The sequence below is a fragment of the Trachemys scripta genome, chromosome 2 (genome assembly GCF_013100865.1).
Source record: "Trachemys scripta elegans isolate TJP31775 chromosome 2, CAS_Tse_1.0, whole genome shotgun sequence".
Taxonomy (NCBI): Eukaryota; Metazoa; Chordata; order Testudines; family Emydidae; genus Trachemys; species Trachemys scripta.
Window position 1 is genome coordinate 77,887,294 of NC_048299.1, and position 16,621 is coordinate 77,903,914.

At 45.6% G+C, this 16,621-nt stretch overlaps 1 non-coding gene across 1 annotated transcript; it reads left to right on the top strand.

Moving 5' to 3' along the window:
- Window positions 1–14,385: 14,385 nt before the first annotated feature.
- Window positions 14,386–14,457, top strand: TRNAC-ACA. The gene has a single exon. It is a non-coding gene; the product is annotated as a tRNA-Cys (tRNA).
- Window positions 14,458–16,621: the final 2,164 nt, after the last annotated feature.

The window sequence follows — 16,621 nt, forward strand, 5'->3', positions numbered from 1 at the left end:
AGCATTTGGTGTTGAACTTGCCACGAGTTCTGTGTGAGAACTGTTTGCAGTAAGGAATTCAGGGTGAGGGAACTCTTGTCTTGTGACAGCTCCTCAACTCAGCCTCCTCTTTTGGGAGTGAAACTCTGGAGGTAACTGAACATGCATCAAATTGTTAGAAATCTATAGGCTAGGCTATTAATTGCAGGGGAAAGTTGCACCTGCAAAACAGGATCTTGTTTCTGAAACAATAGCTTCCTGACAGCTGATAAAAAAGCAAAAATCAAATGCAGCAGAGTGAGAAATATAGCTCAGTCTTGATGTTTACAGCATATTAAATGGTTGTGTTTGGTCATAAAAAGAATGGCTAGAAATGAATGGCACAGGAGGGAGAGAGAGGTAAAATGATTTTGTGGGCTGGAAAGCTCAACAACTCTCTGGCTTTTTTAATAACTGCAAGAAAATGGGAAAGTGGAAAAAGATTGGAAATGCCAAAATTTCACAGAGAAGTCTGTCTAAGCCTTATATTCTTCTACAGTTTTTCTGTAGCAAAATACTGAATGAAGCAGTGCAAATATATTTTTGCTTACCAAAAAAAGTTAGGAAAAATTATCATGTATACAAAATTCTCTAGTCCTATTTCCCTGTCAGCCTTGCAAGCAGAAATTAAACATGACTTATTCTCATGATACAAAAAAGAATGATAAAGAATTCCTCTGATGTACCTTGTACCTTTCAAATCAGTGCTCCGTTATTTTCCAATAGTATATTACCTTTCTTAATTCTCTGATGGGCCAGTAGGCCGTTGCCTGCTATCCAGCCATGGAATGCTCAGGACACTAATTCCAGCAACCATTGGTGCCACAGTCAAAACCTATTGTTTACTGAGGGTTCACCATCAGTACTGTTAGGAGTTGACGCACGCTGCACTAAATTGTCCTGGGCTCACTAGATGAAGGAAGGTTATGGTAAACCACCGAAAGGCTGTGTCTACTGTACAGCGCGTAGACTGGCACAGCTGTACCAAAGCAGCTCTCCTGTTGACATAATTACACCACCCCAACGAGCGGCAGTAGCTATGTCAGCAGGAGAAGCGCTCCCACCAACATAGCACTGTGCACACTACCTCTTATGCTGGCATAATTTATGTCACTCAGATGGCTGGAATATTCATGCCCCTGAACGACATATGTTTTGCCGACATAAATGGTAGTGTAGACATGGCCTAACTGACCATGGACTTGGAGGCCTGAATATATAATGGGAAAGAGAAAACCTGGAAAGCAACAGACATCTCCCAGAGAAAATTTCTAAGACCTGACTCTTCCAGGCTTTACATTTGAACTGTTTCCCGCTCCCCATTAGAAGCATATTTCTTGGTCATAAATCATCTTTTCCTCCACATGAACCAATGTGAAAATTTCCTCCAAAAACAAGAATTTTTTGCACCCAAGTAGTATTCAGGCAAAGTTAAAAAGAAGTGCTGGCTTCATTTTGGATTTGGAAATGTTTACTCAGCTAGAGTCCTAACATTTAATCCTACATTGTCCTTTGATGGGCAATGATTTTTCCCATAGATGTCACATGCACCTTGATTTTGACACCACAAACAATTCTAAATGAGAGTGATGTTATCTACACAGGATGATAGTAAAGTAGGAGTGAGGAGAAAATGGATGGTGTTTCAGCAAGCGCTTGCTTAAGCATTACACTGATCCTGCAAACTCTTACTCATTCAAGTAGGCATTACTCATGCAGACAGTCCCACTGACTTCAGTCCATTTGCTTCAAATGGCACTACTCATGCATGTAAGTCCTGCTCAGATGAGTAAGAGACACCAGGGTCAGCTCTTAATACCCGAGCACTTAAATAATGCTTTACAACTTCACAGCTGCCTTTCCTCAGTTCATGACTGTTTTTAAATTATTTCAGAAGAAGAAAGTAGTTGGGGTATTGCTTTGACAAGCTAAAATCTGTGAGGATCTAAACGGGCTTTGGAAGAAATTTTTTTTTGTAAATAGTGTACAAAACAGTGCACTAAAAGAATATCAAGGTTGCAAAATCCAGAGCTCAAAAATTAGGAAATGCCAGAATTATGGTTGCTTGTGCAACCTAAATTCAACCCTGCTGTGCATATGCATTCTGACAATCTTAATTACATGATCACATATTATTTTTTCCACAGGACTCCTGCCATGTCCAGTGCACAGAGTAGGCATGCTCTGGGAATGAATCAGGGTTGTGTAGTGAAGGAGGCTGTTGTCTGTAGGACCCCGCTTCATTTGATGCAGAAGCAGGAAGGCATGTAGTGAATGAAGTAGAGGACTACAGGAAGAGAAAGGAGAGTCTCATGGTTAAGCTTGTTGAATGCTGCTCTGGAGAACTGGTTTCTATCCCTGTGTCTGTCATAGAGTTCCTATAGGATGCTAAACAACATAACATAAGAACATAAGAATGGCCCTACCAGGTCAGACCAAAGGTCTATCTAGCCCAGTATCCTGTCTGCCGACAGTGGCCAATGGCAGGTGCCCCAGAGGGAATGGACAGAACAGGTTATCATCAAGTGATCCATCCCCTGTCACTCATTCCCAGCTTCTGGCAAACAAGCCTCTTAAACAAAAATTTCACAGGTGGCCACTAATTGTGAGTTCCTCATTTTCTGGGTGCCCAATTTGAGTCTCTGAGGTCCAATTTGTACAAAAAAATCACTGCATTCAAAAATAAAACAATGTAAAATTTAGAACCTACAAGTCCATTCAGTCCTATTTCTTGTTGAGCCAGTCACTCAGGGCTAGTTTACACTACCCTCCTGAATCGGCGGGTAGAAATCGATCTCTCAGGGATCGATTTATTGCGTCTCATCTAGACGGATAAATCGATCCCCGAATCGACACGTGTACTCCCACCTCGTCAGGAGGAGTAAGCACTGTTGACGGTGGAGCTGCGGCGGTCGATTTGCCGCCATCCTCACAGCGGGATAAGTCGAATAGGATACATCGAATTCAGCTACGCTATTCGCGTAGCTGAATTTGCGTATCTTAAATCAATCCCCCCCCCAGTGTAGACCTAGCCTCAGACAAACAAGTTTGTTTACATTTGCACGAGATAAAGCTGCCTGCTTCTTGTTGATAATGTCACCTGAAAATGAGAACAGATGTTTGCATGGCACTATTGTAGCCAGCGTCGCAAGATATTTACGTGCTAGATGTGCTAAAGAGTCATCTTCAGTCACCATGCCAGAGGACATGCATTCATGCTGATGATGGATTCTGCTTGATAGCGATCCAAAGCAGTGTAGACCGACGCATGTTCACTTTCATCATCTGAGTCAGATACCACCAGCAAAAGGTTGATTTTTTTCCCCTGTAGTTTCCGCATCAGAGTGTTGCTCTTTTAAGACTTCTGAAAGCATGCTCCACACCTCGTCCCTCTCAGATTTTGGAAGGCACTTCAGATTCTTAAACCTTGGGTTGAGTGCTGTCTTTAGAAATTTCACATTGGTATCTTTTGTGTTTTGTCAAATCAGTGAAAGTGTCCTTAAAATGAACATGTGCGGGGTCATCATACAAGACTGGTATAATATGAACTATATAGTAGAATGTGGGTAAAACAGAGCAGGGGACATACAGTTCTCCCCCAAGGAGTTCAGTCACAAATTTAATTAACGCATTATTTTTTTTAAATGAGTGTCATCAGCATGGAAGCATGTCCTCTGGAATGGTGGCCAAAGCATGAAGGGGCATATGAATGTTTAGCATATTTGGCATGTAAACACCTTGCAATGCCAGCTACAAAAGTGCCAGGTGAACGTCTGTTCTCACTTTCAGGTGACATTGTAAATAAGAAGCAGGCAGCATTATCTCCCGTAAATGTAAACAAACTTGTTTGTCTGAGCAATTGGCTGAATAAAAAGTAGGACTGAGTGGACTTGTAGGCTTGAAAGTTTTACATTGTTTTGTTCTTGAGTGCAGTTATGTAACAAAATAAAATCTACATTTGTAAGTTGCACTGTCATGATAAAGAGATTGCACTCCGATACTTGTATGAGGTGAATTGAAAAATAAGATTTTTGGTTTATCCTTTTTACAGTGCAAATATTTGTAATCAAAAATAATAATATAAAGTGAGCACTGAACACTTTGTATTCTGTGTTGTAATTTAAATCAATATATTTGAAAAGGTAGAAAAACATCCAAAAATATTTAATACATTTCAATTGGTATTCTATTGTTTAACAGTATGATTAAAACTGTGATTAATCACGGTTAATTTTTTTAGTTAATCACGTGAGTTAACTGCAATTAATCAACAGACCTAAAAATATTAATACCTCTGGAGCAACCCCATGATATTTTAATGACCAATTTCAGTGAAGTTCAGACTGAGCATTCTAGAAAAAAATCACACTGACAAGTCAAAATTCAGAAACTAAGTGAAGAACAGAAACATTTTATTGTAAAAACCCAGCCCTTGTCAACCTGAGGCACCATTCCCATGTGACTCTAAGACAAAGAGATGCATCTTATTATGAAACTGTGAATGAAGCAATAAGAAGGTTATCAAGCCTAGCAGTTTCCAGTAGAAAATGAACAAGCAAGAATTATTGGTATATCAAAAACAACTGATCTGTTTGCCAACCCAAAAGTCTAGAAACAAAGATTTTAGTTAAATGTTGTATACATGTGTAAATAGAACTTTTCTGTGAAGATCGACTGCATATTGTGTTTGCACACTGATGGATAAGGTGGCTATGGTCTGATTTTCCAAGATGGCAATGGTAAGCAAAATTTAAATTTTGGAATCAGAAAAGGGGCCCCTAAGCTATTCTTATGCCAGGGCTCTTAGTGGCCTTGCTACACCCCTGGTGAGAGGGGGCTGGATCTTTGAGTCATGGAATAAGGGCAAAGGAGAAAAGGGAGGGAGTCACAGGTCAGAGGATGGGTGGAGAGTATCAATTGGATGTATGAAAAGGGTGCAGAGGACAGGAGAATGTGGAAGGGGAGGGGGGAGGCTGGGACATGGAAAGGCTCAGGCCTTGGCTACACTTGCAAGTTACAGAGCTGTAAAGGCTCCCCCAGTGCTGTAACTCACTCCCCGTCCTCACTGGCAAGGCATTTGCAGCGCTGTATCTCCGTGGTTGCAGCGCTGGATGTACTCCACCTCTCTGAGAGGAATAGCGAGTATTGTGCTGCCACTGCAGCACTGTGGCGCCAGTGTGGCCGCCCAATGCGCTGTGAATGGCCTCCAGAATTATTCGGCAGTATCCCACAATGCCTATTCTAGCCACTCTGGTCATTAGTTCAAACTCTACTGCCCTGGCCTCAGGTAACCAACCATGTGACCCACCCTTTACATTCCCCGGGAATTTTAAAAATCCCCTTCCTGTTTGCTCAGCCTGGCGTGGCGTGGCGTGGAGTGCTATCAGCGAATCTTTCCAGGTGACCATGCCTCCACGCGCCAAGCGAGCCCCAGCATGGAGCAATGGCGAGTTGCTGGATCTCATCAGTGTTTGGGGGAGGAAGCTGTACAGTCCCAGCTGCGCTCCAGCCGTAGAAATTACGATACCTTCGGGAAGGTATCAAAGGACATGATGGAAAGGGGTCATGACCGGGACGCCTTGCAGTGCAGGATTAAAGTGAAGTAGCTGTGGATTGCTTACCGCAAATCCCGCAATGCAAATGGCCGCTCGGGTGCTCCCCCTGCGAACTGCCGATTCTACAAAGAGCTGGATGCGATACTTGGGGTTAACCCCACCTCTACTCCGAGCACCACCATGGACACTTCAGAGCCGGTGTGAGGGGGGGGAGGAAGAGGAGGAGGAGGAGGAGGAGGAAAACGGGAGTGGTGGTGGTAGGCCAGATGGAGACACCCCGGAATCCCTGGAGCCATGCAGCCAGGAGCTCTTCTCGAGCCAGGAGGAAGGTAGCCAGTCGCAGTGGCCGGTACTTAGTGGAGGACAAACAGAAGAGCAGGTTCCCGGTAAGCGGTTTTTTTTTCGGGAAGGAATTTTTTCGGTGCGGGATCTTTGGGAGAGGAGGGTTAGGCATGCATGCCTAGATGCGGAATAGTGCATTGATGTGGTTTATCACATCACGGTAATCAGCCTCGGTAATCTCCTAGAATGTCTCATCCAGAATGTGTGCAATGCACTTGCGCAGGTTTATCGGGAGAGCCACCATGGTCCTTGTCCCAGCCAGGCTAATGTGTCCTTGAAACGGCCAAAGGCACACTCCACAGTCATTCGGCACCGGCTCAGCCTGTAGTTGAACCGTTCCTTGGTGCTGTCAAGGCTCCCTGTGTAGGGTTTCATGAGCCATGGCATTAACGGGTAAGCAGGATCTCCAAGGATCACAATGGGCATTTCAACTTCCCCTACCGTGATCTTCCGCTCTGGGAAAAAAGTCCCGGCCTGCATCTTCCTGAACAGCCAAGTGTTCCGAAAGATGCGTGCGTCATGCATCTTTCCGGGCCAGCCTGTGTTAATGTCAATGAAATGCCCATGGTGATCCACAAGCGCGTGGAGAACCATAGAGAAATACCCCTTCCGATTAACATACTCGGATCCTAGGTGGGGTAGTGCCAGAATAGGAATGTGCGTCCCATCTATTGCCCCTCCACAGTTAGGGAACCCCATTTGTGCAAAGCCATCCACTATTTCCTGCACGTTACCCAGAGTCACGGTTCTTCTGAGTAGGATGCGATTAATGGCCTTGCAAACTTGCATCAACACGATTCCAACGGTCGACTTTCACACTCCAAACTGGTTTGCGACCGACCGGTAGCTGTCTGGAGTTGCCAGCTTCCAGGCTGCAATAGCCACCCGCTTCTCCACTGGCAGGGCAGCTCTCAATCTCATGTCCTTGCACCGCAGGGTGGGGGCAAGCTCCTCACACAGTCCCCTGAAAGTGGCTTTTCTCATCCAAAAGTTCTGCAGCCACTGCTCGTCATCCCAGACTTCCATGACGATGTGATCCCACCACTCGGTGCTTGTTTCCTGAGCCCAGAAGCGGCATTCCACGGTGCTGAGCATGTCCGTGAATGCCACAAGCAATTTCTTGTCGTACGCGTTACGCAGCTCGATAGCATCATTGGACTCCTCACTCTCACTGTCACTTTGGATCTTAAGGAATAGTTCGACAGCCAAATGTGACGTGCTGGCGAGACATGTCAGCATACGCCTCAGCAGTTCGGACTTCATTTCCCGCAGACAGATCACGCTGCACAGAAACCGTTGAAAGATGGTGCCAAAGGTGGACGGAAACAAAGGGATTTCTGGGATGCGAAGCGATGCATCACGGGGCATTGGGACAGGACCCAGAATCCCCCGCACCCACGCCCCCTTCCCACAACCCATGGCGCCAGAATGGGAAAAGGTGCTCTGTGGGATAGCTGCCCATAATGCAGCGCTCCCAATAGCGCTGCAATTGCCACAAATGTGGCCATGACAGGGCGCTGGGCAGCTGTCAGTGTGGACGGACTGCAGCGCTTTCCCTACTCAGCTGCACGAAGTCAGGTTTAACTCACAGTGCTGTACATCTGCAAATGTAGCCAAGGCCTCAGAGGACAAAGAGGTGGGCAGGGCTGGTGATAGGAGGCCATGGAAGGGAGAGGCAGAGGACTGGGACAGGTATTGAAGTCAATGGGACTACTCATGGGTGGGAGTATTTGCAGGATGATGGTCTAAATTAGACTTAACACAGCGAGGGTTGGGGAGAGGGAGGAAAATGGGGAGTAAGGATTACAAATACATATGTAATGGGCTTGTCCTGCAGCTGAGATCCGGGGTGTAGGTGGGTGTGGTTGGAGAGAGGCTGGGGGAAATGGCAATTGAAGCCCAGTGTTCTTGTGGTGGGTGGTGCCACCTGGTGCCAGCTCTAGGTGCTGCATGATGAGGGCTCTTGCAGCATTAAAATGTGTTCGATTTTTATACAATGTGACCTCGTCTCATTCCTTCAGCTACCCCGGATGTTATATCACCTTAATACCGCCTTAATACCAGCTTACTGCAGAAGACAGACCACCACTGAAAGACACTAATAGACTGATATAACTGAGTGCTTTTGCAATCCCAGTTCTTGGAGATAACCCACAAAGCCATCTGTCAGTCGTCTATGGACATCAGTCCCCTCAGCTACCCATCCCCTGTGCAACACCTGCTCTTTAGTCAAGCAAAGCCATCTGTCAGTCGTCTATGGACATCAGTCCCCTCAGCTACCCATCCCCTGTGCAACACCTGCTCTTTAGTCAAGCAAAGCCAAGAACTTTCCTGTGAGTCAGTCAGCAGAGGGCGCTCAGGCAGTTTGCACACCATCTAACTGCAGCAGGTGGCATATACACACTTGTAATGATCTTGGAGTTTGTTAAACAACAAACTAGTGAATGAGAAAGAAATAAAACTTTTACTACTGTGACCCTTCTGCCAGGGGCAGTCGGCAACAACTAGGGCGGGGTTCAATATCTAGGGGTTCTTCCTCTTAACAACACAAAACAGAACTGGCTCAAGCCCTCAGCCAGTAATCTGGAAAGTAGTACTTCCCCTCTCACAAGCACTGATTCTGTGTATAAAATTCTTTTTAATACAAGGAAAAGGGAACCAAGGATTCTTTTGTGGAAAACACCACAACCACATTCAAAAGCACTCAACCAGAATCATAACCTGACCCCACAGTGCGTTGGGCAGTGTCCTTTGCCTCCATTTCCCACCTTGCAGTGGGAAAGTCCAACAAATGAATGTCCATTTAACACACCACTCCCCTCTCCCTCTCCTGTACCCCACTCACTCTTGACTCTCATTGGTTAGCAAGGACTTAGAGGGGTGTTAACAGGGGTTCACCTCCCATCCCAGAAAGAGCGGGGAGCCTCAACCAGTGTCTCTGTGGTCACTTTGTGCCTCTTCAACTAGCTGTTCGCTACTGCTGCTGGTCACATGCTGCCGCTGTTGGACACTCAGTGCCACTTCTGTGATGCCATCTTCTGAGGTTTCACCACTTAACCTAGTTCTTTAGTGATTTCAGCTCTTGGTGATTTCACTGGGTAGCAGGGAGCCTCACTACCCATGCAGCCTCTGCATTAGCTTTCCTTTCACCACTGTCCCTCCGCTAGGTCTAAGGCATAGCCCCTAGACCTGCTTATCAGCATTTCATCTCTGGTAATCACCAATCAGAAACAATGACTCTCAGTTGAGGCGAATTAGCTCTGTTGAGGGAGAAGATCAAATGGTGTCTAGAACTCTTTAGGCAGGATCCACACCACCAGGTAGAAAACACCTGTCCCCACCCCTTCTCTTTCACTGGGATTTGGCATTCCTACCCCCGGCTTAGTGAATAAGGTTCAGTTTAGGGTGACCCCCTCAAGCAGGCAGGCTAAGTGTAGCTTTGCTGCCCTTTACTCATATAATAACGATAACAACATTTCATTTGGCAGTGACTGTGTTGAAATGTTTTTAATCCCAAGAGCCCCAAGATATTTAAACTTGATGGTGCTCCAGGAGCATTAACTCAGCACTCAGTTTCATTAACTCAGTTGACTACTCTCAATGTTAAGGAACTTTTCTTGGATTGCCACCAGCCTGGGTCCCGACGAAGGCTCGACCCCTGGGCCCCCACAGGGTCCACGCTTTGAGATATGGCAAGATCACCTGTATCGGGTAGTGCAGGAACCGCAGGCCCAGGAGACATTCCGTCAGCTATTGGTCCCTTGGAGGCTGCGACAAAGCCTCCTCCGACTAGCCCACGCTAATCCCTGGGCTGGGCACCTGGGGTGGGAGAAGACCCTCCAGAGGATAGTTCGTCGGTTCTTCTGGCCTGCCATACACCGGGAGGTGCGGGACTACTGTGCGTCTTGCCCAGAATGCCAACTGGCGGGACCAAAAGGTGTGTCCCAGGTACCCCGATCCCTATGCCGGTCATTGGCATACCCTTTGAAAGGATTGGGATGGACCTGGTCGGACCCCTTGAAAGAAGTAAGACAGGAAACTGCTTCATCCTAGTGGTAGTGGACTACGCAACGCGTTACCCTGAAGCCGTATCCTTTCGGACAGCCACAGCGCCGGCGATCGCTAACGAACTAGTGAAGATTTTTGCTAGAGTCGGGATACCGGCGGAAATCCTGGCCACTAGGCCGTGCTGCCCTGCGACGAGGGCTTGTTCTATGGACTCTGGCCACTAGGCCGTGCTGCCCTGTGACAAGGGGTGTAAACCCTCACAATCTGTTATAGGAGGCTGTGGTTACAAATCACATCATTTTATAAGGAACTTCTGATTTTTGAAGAAGTGGTGGTTAAGACGGTACAACAGAGAGAGTATGTATTCTTGTTCTACAGCAATGGTAGAATTTTCTGATATAAATTACTAGCCATGTTACTAACGCAAACAAGGCCTTGAATAGTATTGGTGTTTAACATCTTTGATTTGGTTTTAACTCTTCCACTTAACTTACAGGAAGTTGAAAAAGAAGTACTTAGTTCTGGGAATGTGCAAGGCAAAACAAACTCTTCAATTCTGCCTTCAATTTAAAATGTAGAATCTTAATGCATTAGTGTATGAAATGTCTTCTGGTTATAAACCAACTAGTTTCAAGGGTTTCATCCACTTGTTGGACCCTAAAATCAGGTCATTCCGATTACCGTTCTGTTTCTCTCCCTCCTCTTCAAATTCAAAATTACTTTCAAGAGCTGGAGAAGGAAGGCAATACTTTGTATAGTCTGAAAGCCATTGGGAATCTTGGCCTCTGGATAGCGTAGGGCATTGGTTTGTGGATATCTGCCAGACTGGAAGTGTTACCCGGGGTTCTTTCAACCCAAAGCTCTTGGTACCTTTTACTCTGTGCGAGGAGGTGTCAGGAAATAAATCAGGGAAGACATGGCCATCCGACCGATAGATGGCTGGCACAAACAGGACAACACAAGAATTCTTTCACTTAAAGCTAAACTTTACTTAGTATCAAGCACTTGCACACGTCCGCAACAGGTTAGTAAAACACCCCCAACCCTTGATAATTACCAAAGCTGAGTATGGCTTTCGAGTGACACAGCGGCAGGCTTCCGGTGGCCAAATCTTCTGTCTGCCGGTAGGGACCGCAAGATGTATCCAGAGGGAGAGTCCAAAAAGAGTCCAAAAGAGTGCCCAAACGAGTCCAACTATCTCAAGCTTTTTCCCCTTATTTATACATTAGTAATAGAATGACACGTCCCTTAAAGAAACCTTGTTAAGTAAGCAGTTTTAATGATCGAGCAAGAGGTTCCTTCTGATTATTGATTAACCAGGTGTGGGTTTTTCCAGCGTCTGCAGCCGTGAGACCCCAATACACATTCCTTGGGCACATCCTACTCTTTTAAAATGCATGTATTAGCAACTTCAACACAATTCTTATCAGGAAGGACGCGGGGTCAAGCTGCCCCTTCTGTGGCACCCTAAACTCCCCTCCCCTTCTGCCTTGGTCCAGCTGAGACTGCTGAATGGCCAATTTACAGCTTGCTAACTAGGCCGCCTTTAACAATAAGCAATGGTGGTTTGAGGCACTTTACTGGTTTGCCAAAGTCTCCCCGTACAGAAGGAGGAGTGTAAGTTGTGGTGGTTGTGGGTGTCTTTTTGTTTGTATTTTTTTTATTTGGTTTGCTAACATGATCTCTTCCGCTATATTTATTGTTAATTGTTGACTGTGTGGATCCTCTTGGTGGTCCCAAAAATTAAATGAAAGATGACAGACAGTAAGGTCTCTGGAGCAGCACATGTAAAGCCCATGTATGCACAACATGGCACAGCATAAATGGGGACTATGATTTGCAGGGGCCCACCTTAAAAGTCAACAGTTGCCACACACTGGCCTCAGTGATACCAGAGTTCATTTTCTGGCCTAAAAGGGGGGGCATACTCTAGTATCTAAAGGGGCTAATCAAATTCTGGATAAACTTTGTGTGTATTGCCTGTAGTCTGAGAAGTGCAATGTAAAGAAATATAAACAACCATCTCCAATCTGATACTGAACTTGATTCTCCCTCCCCTGGCACCAGGAAGGATGATCTCATGTTAAGGCATCGGACTGTGACTTGGAAGATCTCTGTTCAAATCAAGACCCAAAGAGTTCTCTGTGGCCTTGGGCAAATCACTTAATCTTTCTGCCTCGGTTCCCCATCTGTAAAATGGGGTTAATGTTTCCTTTGCCTTGTCTACTTTGATTGCAAGCTTCTCAGGGCAGTGGCCCTTGTTTAAGTATTTGTATGGCACTCAGTGCAATGGCCCCTGGTCTTGGTTGGGACCTTAGGCATTAGTATAGTACAAATAATGTAAATCAGGAATAACTCCAGGGAAGCCAATGGAGTTGCAGTGCTATCCGCTAGGTGTGAAAATAACTGAGTCTACTGTCCTTAAAGTATTACAGAATAGAATGCTAAGTAGCTACAATGTAAGGAGAGTGCACAGTCCTGGCTCTCTTACACTTTTGAGACATTGTAAATAGAGAGAAAATGCAAAGGGAAACTAAAACAACACAGAGATTAGACGGAAACATTTTAAATGTATTTTTGATTTTTTTCCTACATCTTTTCCTTCCTTCCACTAGCTCTACATTCAGCCTTTTATTTTTTGTAAACATGGCACAGCTAAGCTGGTGGATTTCACCTATTTGTGCTTCCTCCTTTTTAAGATTGCAGCCTTCCTAGTTTCCTAGGACAGAGCATCAGCACTTGTTGATAAGGGGAGAGGGCCAAATTCTAATTAGTCACAATTACACTATGTGCCACTTATTTGAAAAAAGGGGAGAGAAACTGATATAAACCCACACAGATGGCTATGTAGGAGCCGCACTGCTATTGGTTGGGAAAACTTAAATGATCAAAATATGCTATTTTCAGTGATGGCGTTCATAACTGCCCCTTGCAGCATTTGTCCTCTGTCTTCAGGAAGGGCTTTATTTCTAACTTTTTCTTGCCACTGCCTCCCCTTCCTTCCCAAAGACCACTATCTGGGCAGCAGTCCGGAAACACTACTCCAGTGCATAATAACTTCAGACATTCTATGGGGTTTTGCTGCCCTTGACTCACTGCTGCATCAGCTCATAATTTTTAAGTAGTCTACCTCTCTTGCAGTAAAACACATTAAGTAGCAACTGTGGCAATCCTAGGGTAGCCCTGGCTCAGGTGTCTCTACCATCGCATCATCTAAACCAGCTCAGAGAAAGTCCATGGGACACTGTGGTTAAAAACCCTGGCAGCTAGTCCCCACTAGCACTTTTACCATATTGTCTCCTTGGTTCCTCTACAAAACTATCACATGGTTTCTCATTGCTTAAATCCATGGGTGTTCATGGAGTTCTGTTGAAATGCACTACCAATGGCATCTCTTCTTGGTGTCCTTTTCAAGACCAAAAACTTTTGATGCTCAACAGGTATCTTGTGGTTGTATAAACTTTACTGATAAGCCTGAATTTCATTAAACTTAAAATGGGAGAGAGTTTTCAATTACCTTTCTTTAAAGGTAAAAAAAATTTGTCTTGGTCATTCTCATTTAATGGCTTTAAGAATGTGTGAAAGAACACAAGAATGAGCTTACCTTACAAATTGACTTATTTAATGGACGGTTTGTATAACTTCTACGGGTAGCGATTATTTGAACGTATAAAGTATTTGGTGAGCCCTCTGAGAAAGAGTCCGACCTTGCAATATTTTGCAAGGTACCTATATTTCATTTCTTCTGAAAGTATTTTGGCACAATAGTTAAGTGGGTCTGCAGGTTTTCTGTGCTTTAAAAATAAAACAAAGAAGTTGATTTGTTCAGTTCATGTTGCCAAAAAAACAACAGTTAATAACTAAAATTGTTCCTTTTATGGATTAATAGCACAGCATTAATGTTCCCTTTGAAGATGATGGGCAGTTGAGGATATGTACTGCTGCCCCTTTGGCCCAAGCAGTCAGCTTGGTAACTCAGGGCCTTGCAGGGTTTTTTCCATTATGAAAAATCAATGAGAGTCACATTCTTGTTTATTTATAAAAATGTACCCAGTCCTGTTTTCCTGAATCCAGTACAAACAAACAGGCAGTTTCCTTACTCAGAAATCCCCCACGTCTGCCTCACCGGTGAGCTATGTGCTCAAAAAACTCTGTCCTTTTGCGTCTTCTCGGGGTCACACTCACAACCTCTCCTTGCAACTTTTTGCCACTTTTTGCATGTGTGCTGCACAGCCACTATCCTAGCACCCACCTTTATCCTCAGCCCACACAGCTTAGCTCTGAGCTGCCATGTGCCTTGTAGCCCTATGGGGGAATGTCCACACTGCAGCTGGGAACAAGCCTCCCAGCCCGGGGCAGACAGACTTATGCCAGCAATCTAAAAATAATGGTGTGGGTACCGTGGCACTGGCAGCAGCTCGGGTTAGCCACCTGAACTCACACCCGGGGCTAGTAAGTGTATGGGAACATAGCTCAGTGGAAGAGCATTTGACTACAGTTTAAATGGTCCCTGGTTCAAATCCAGGTGTTCCCTTTAGAGCTGTATTAATGAAAATACAGTTTTGGGAGTTCTAAGCCCTGCTAACACAAATCTCTCCTCCAGGCTGGGAGTCTTGCTTCCAGCTGAAGTGTAGACATAGAGTCAATTACAAGAAGAGTCTCAATTGCTCCTTCCACGAAGTCTGAAAGAGTGCTTGCCATGCTCTTTGACTTTAATGAGGTCCGTGATTGTCTTTGGAGCAAATACTCACCTGAGGGTAGCCTTGAAAACATAACAGTATCAACTACCATGATCTCATCAAAACGTGCAGTATCCCCTACCAGCCTTAAAAGCTGGCTATAGCATTAGTCAGCATCAGGTAAACAGGTTCATAACCATATGCAGTTTACTGCACAACACAACATGATCTATCAATGGATCCTTGATGACACTGCAATTTAGAAGCAAAATGCAATGATGGCTAAGCCCCAAATGGCTTCTTTGGTGGGGGAGGGTCCTTCAGAGTAGGTTTGTAGAATGCAGGCTCCTTCTGTTGATTCTAGAGAAGGAGCCTAGGCAAGGTGAGCTGTGTGATGGCAGATCGGGTGTGACGTGGGAATGCTTTATGATGTCATTAGTTCCATGCTGCTCTTTGTACCCAGAAGTAAAGGTATGTGGAGGAGAACAATAAATATAGTAATCACAGAAAAACTAAATTCTGGATTTAATTTTTAAGTCCAGAAAGGGGAAGCTGTTATGAAACAGGACCAAAACACCCTGTAATCTTTTTAACCTTCAGAAAAAAGAAGCTGGGGATGGAAAAAACACCATACCAAATCTTCTTCCTCATTACGACAAATGTCATCTTATCCCCAATTTTGCCCTTTCAATATCTTTGTTAACAAACCTGTTGTACTGAATGGCTGCTATGGTAACATTGTGATGACAACACTGTAGCTATGACTGAAAAGTTATTCATTCTAAGATCCTTACCCTGCAAAGACCTAAGAATGTGTCACAGAGTGACACTGGCCTTTTAACAGGGAGTAGGGCCAATGCACCTGTGCCTTGTTAGCTGCCTCCGAATTGCTTTAAAGAAGGGCACCTGTACCTAGAGGTGAGAGAGACCTGATGAGAGGAAGCCTGGGTGATTTGGGCAAGGGGCAGCAGACATAGGGCTTTCTCTGCTTGCCTGGTGGCAGAGGGACATCTTGAGTCAGAGCTCCCAGGATATGTCTACATTGCAATTAAAACCCTTGGGCTTACAGGATTTGGGCTAAAGGGCATTTAAGGGTGGTGTAAATGTTCAGGCTTGGGCGGGAGCCTGGACTCTAGCACCCTCACCCTGCAATGTGGGAAGGTCCCTGAACTCAGGCTCGAGCCGAGTCAGAACGTCTACACCACAGTTAAACAGCCCTTGTGCCTGATCCCCGCAAGTCTGAGTCAGCTGTCATACACCAGCTGTGGGTGTTTAATTGCAGTGCAGACATACCCCCAGAGAGCAAATGGCTGGAGGAGGTATCTAGTGAAGGCTACAGAGAGTCCTGTGGCACCTTTAAGACTAACAGATGTATTGGAGCATAAGCTTTCGTGGGTGAATGCCCACTTCGTCGGATGCTAGTGAAGGCTGTAAGGAGCACAAAGTTCTCTGTAGGCTCTCCCGGGCAAGAGAGGGGGGATTACCAGGAAGGCAGTGGAGGAGCTGACCTTCCTGAGCCAGCAAGCCATGGCAAGAGAGGGCTGAAGGCTGAGCGCAGCAGAGGGAGGTGCCTGCTTGCTCTCAGAGCCAGAGAGCTGAAGCTGGGGGCAGGGGCGGCTCCAGGCACCAGCGCAGCAAGTGCGTACCTGGGGCGGCAAGCCGTGGGGGGCAGCGTGCTGGTCACTGTGAGGGCGGCAGTCAGGCAGCCTTCGGGAGGTCCACCGGTCCTGCGGCTTCAGCGGCAATTTTGCAGTAGGTACACCGAAGGCGTGGGACCGGCAGATCACCCGCAGAAATGGCGCCGAATCCGCGTGACCGAAGGCCGCCTGACTGCCGTGTTTGGGGTGGCAAAAAACATAGACAACAAAGAGTCTGGTGGCGCCTTAAAGACTAACAGATTTATTTGGGCATAAGCTTTCGTGAGTAAAAACCTCACTTCTTCGGATGCATATGCATCCGAAGAAGTGAGGTTTTTACTCACGAAAGCTTATGCCCAAATAAATCTGTTAGTCTTTAAGG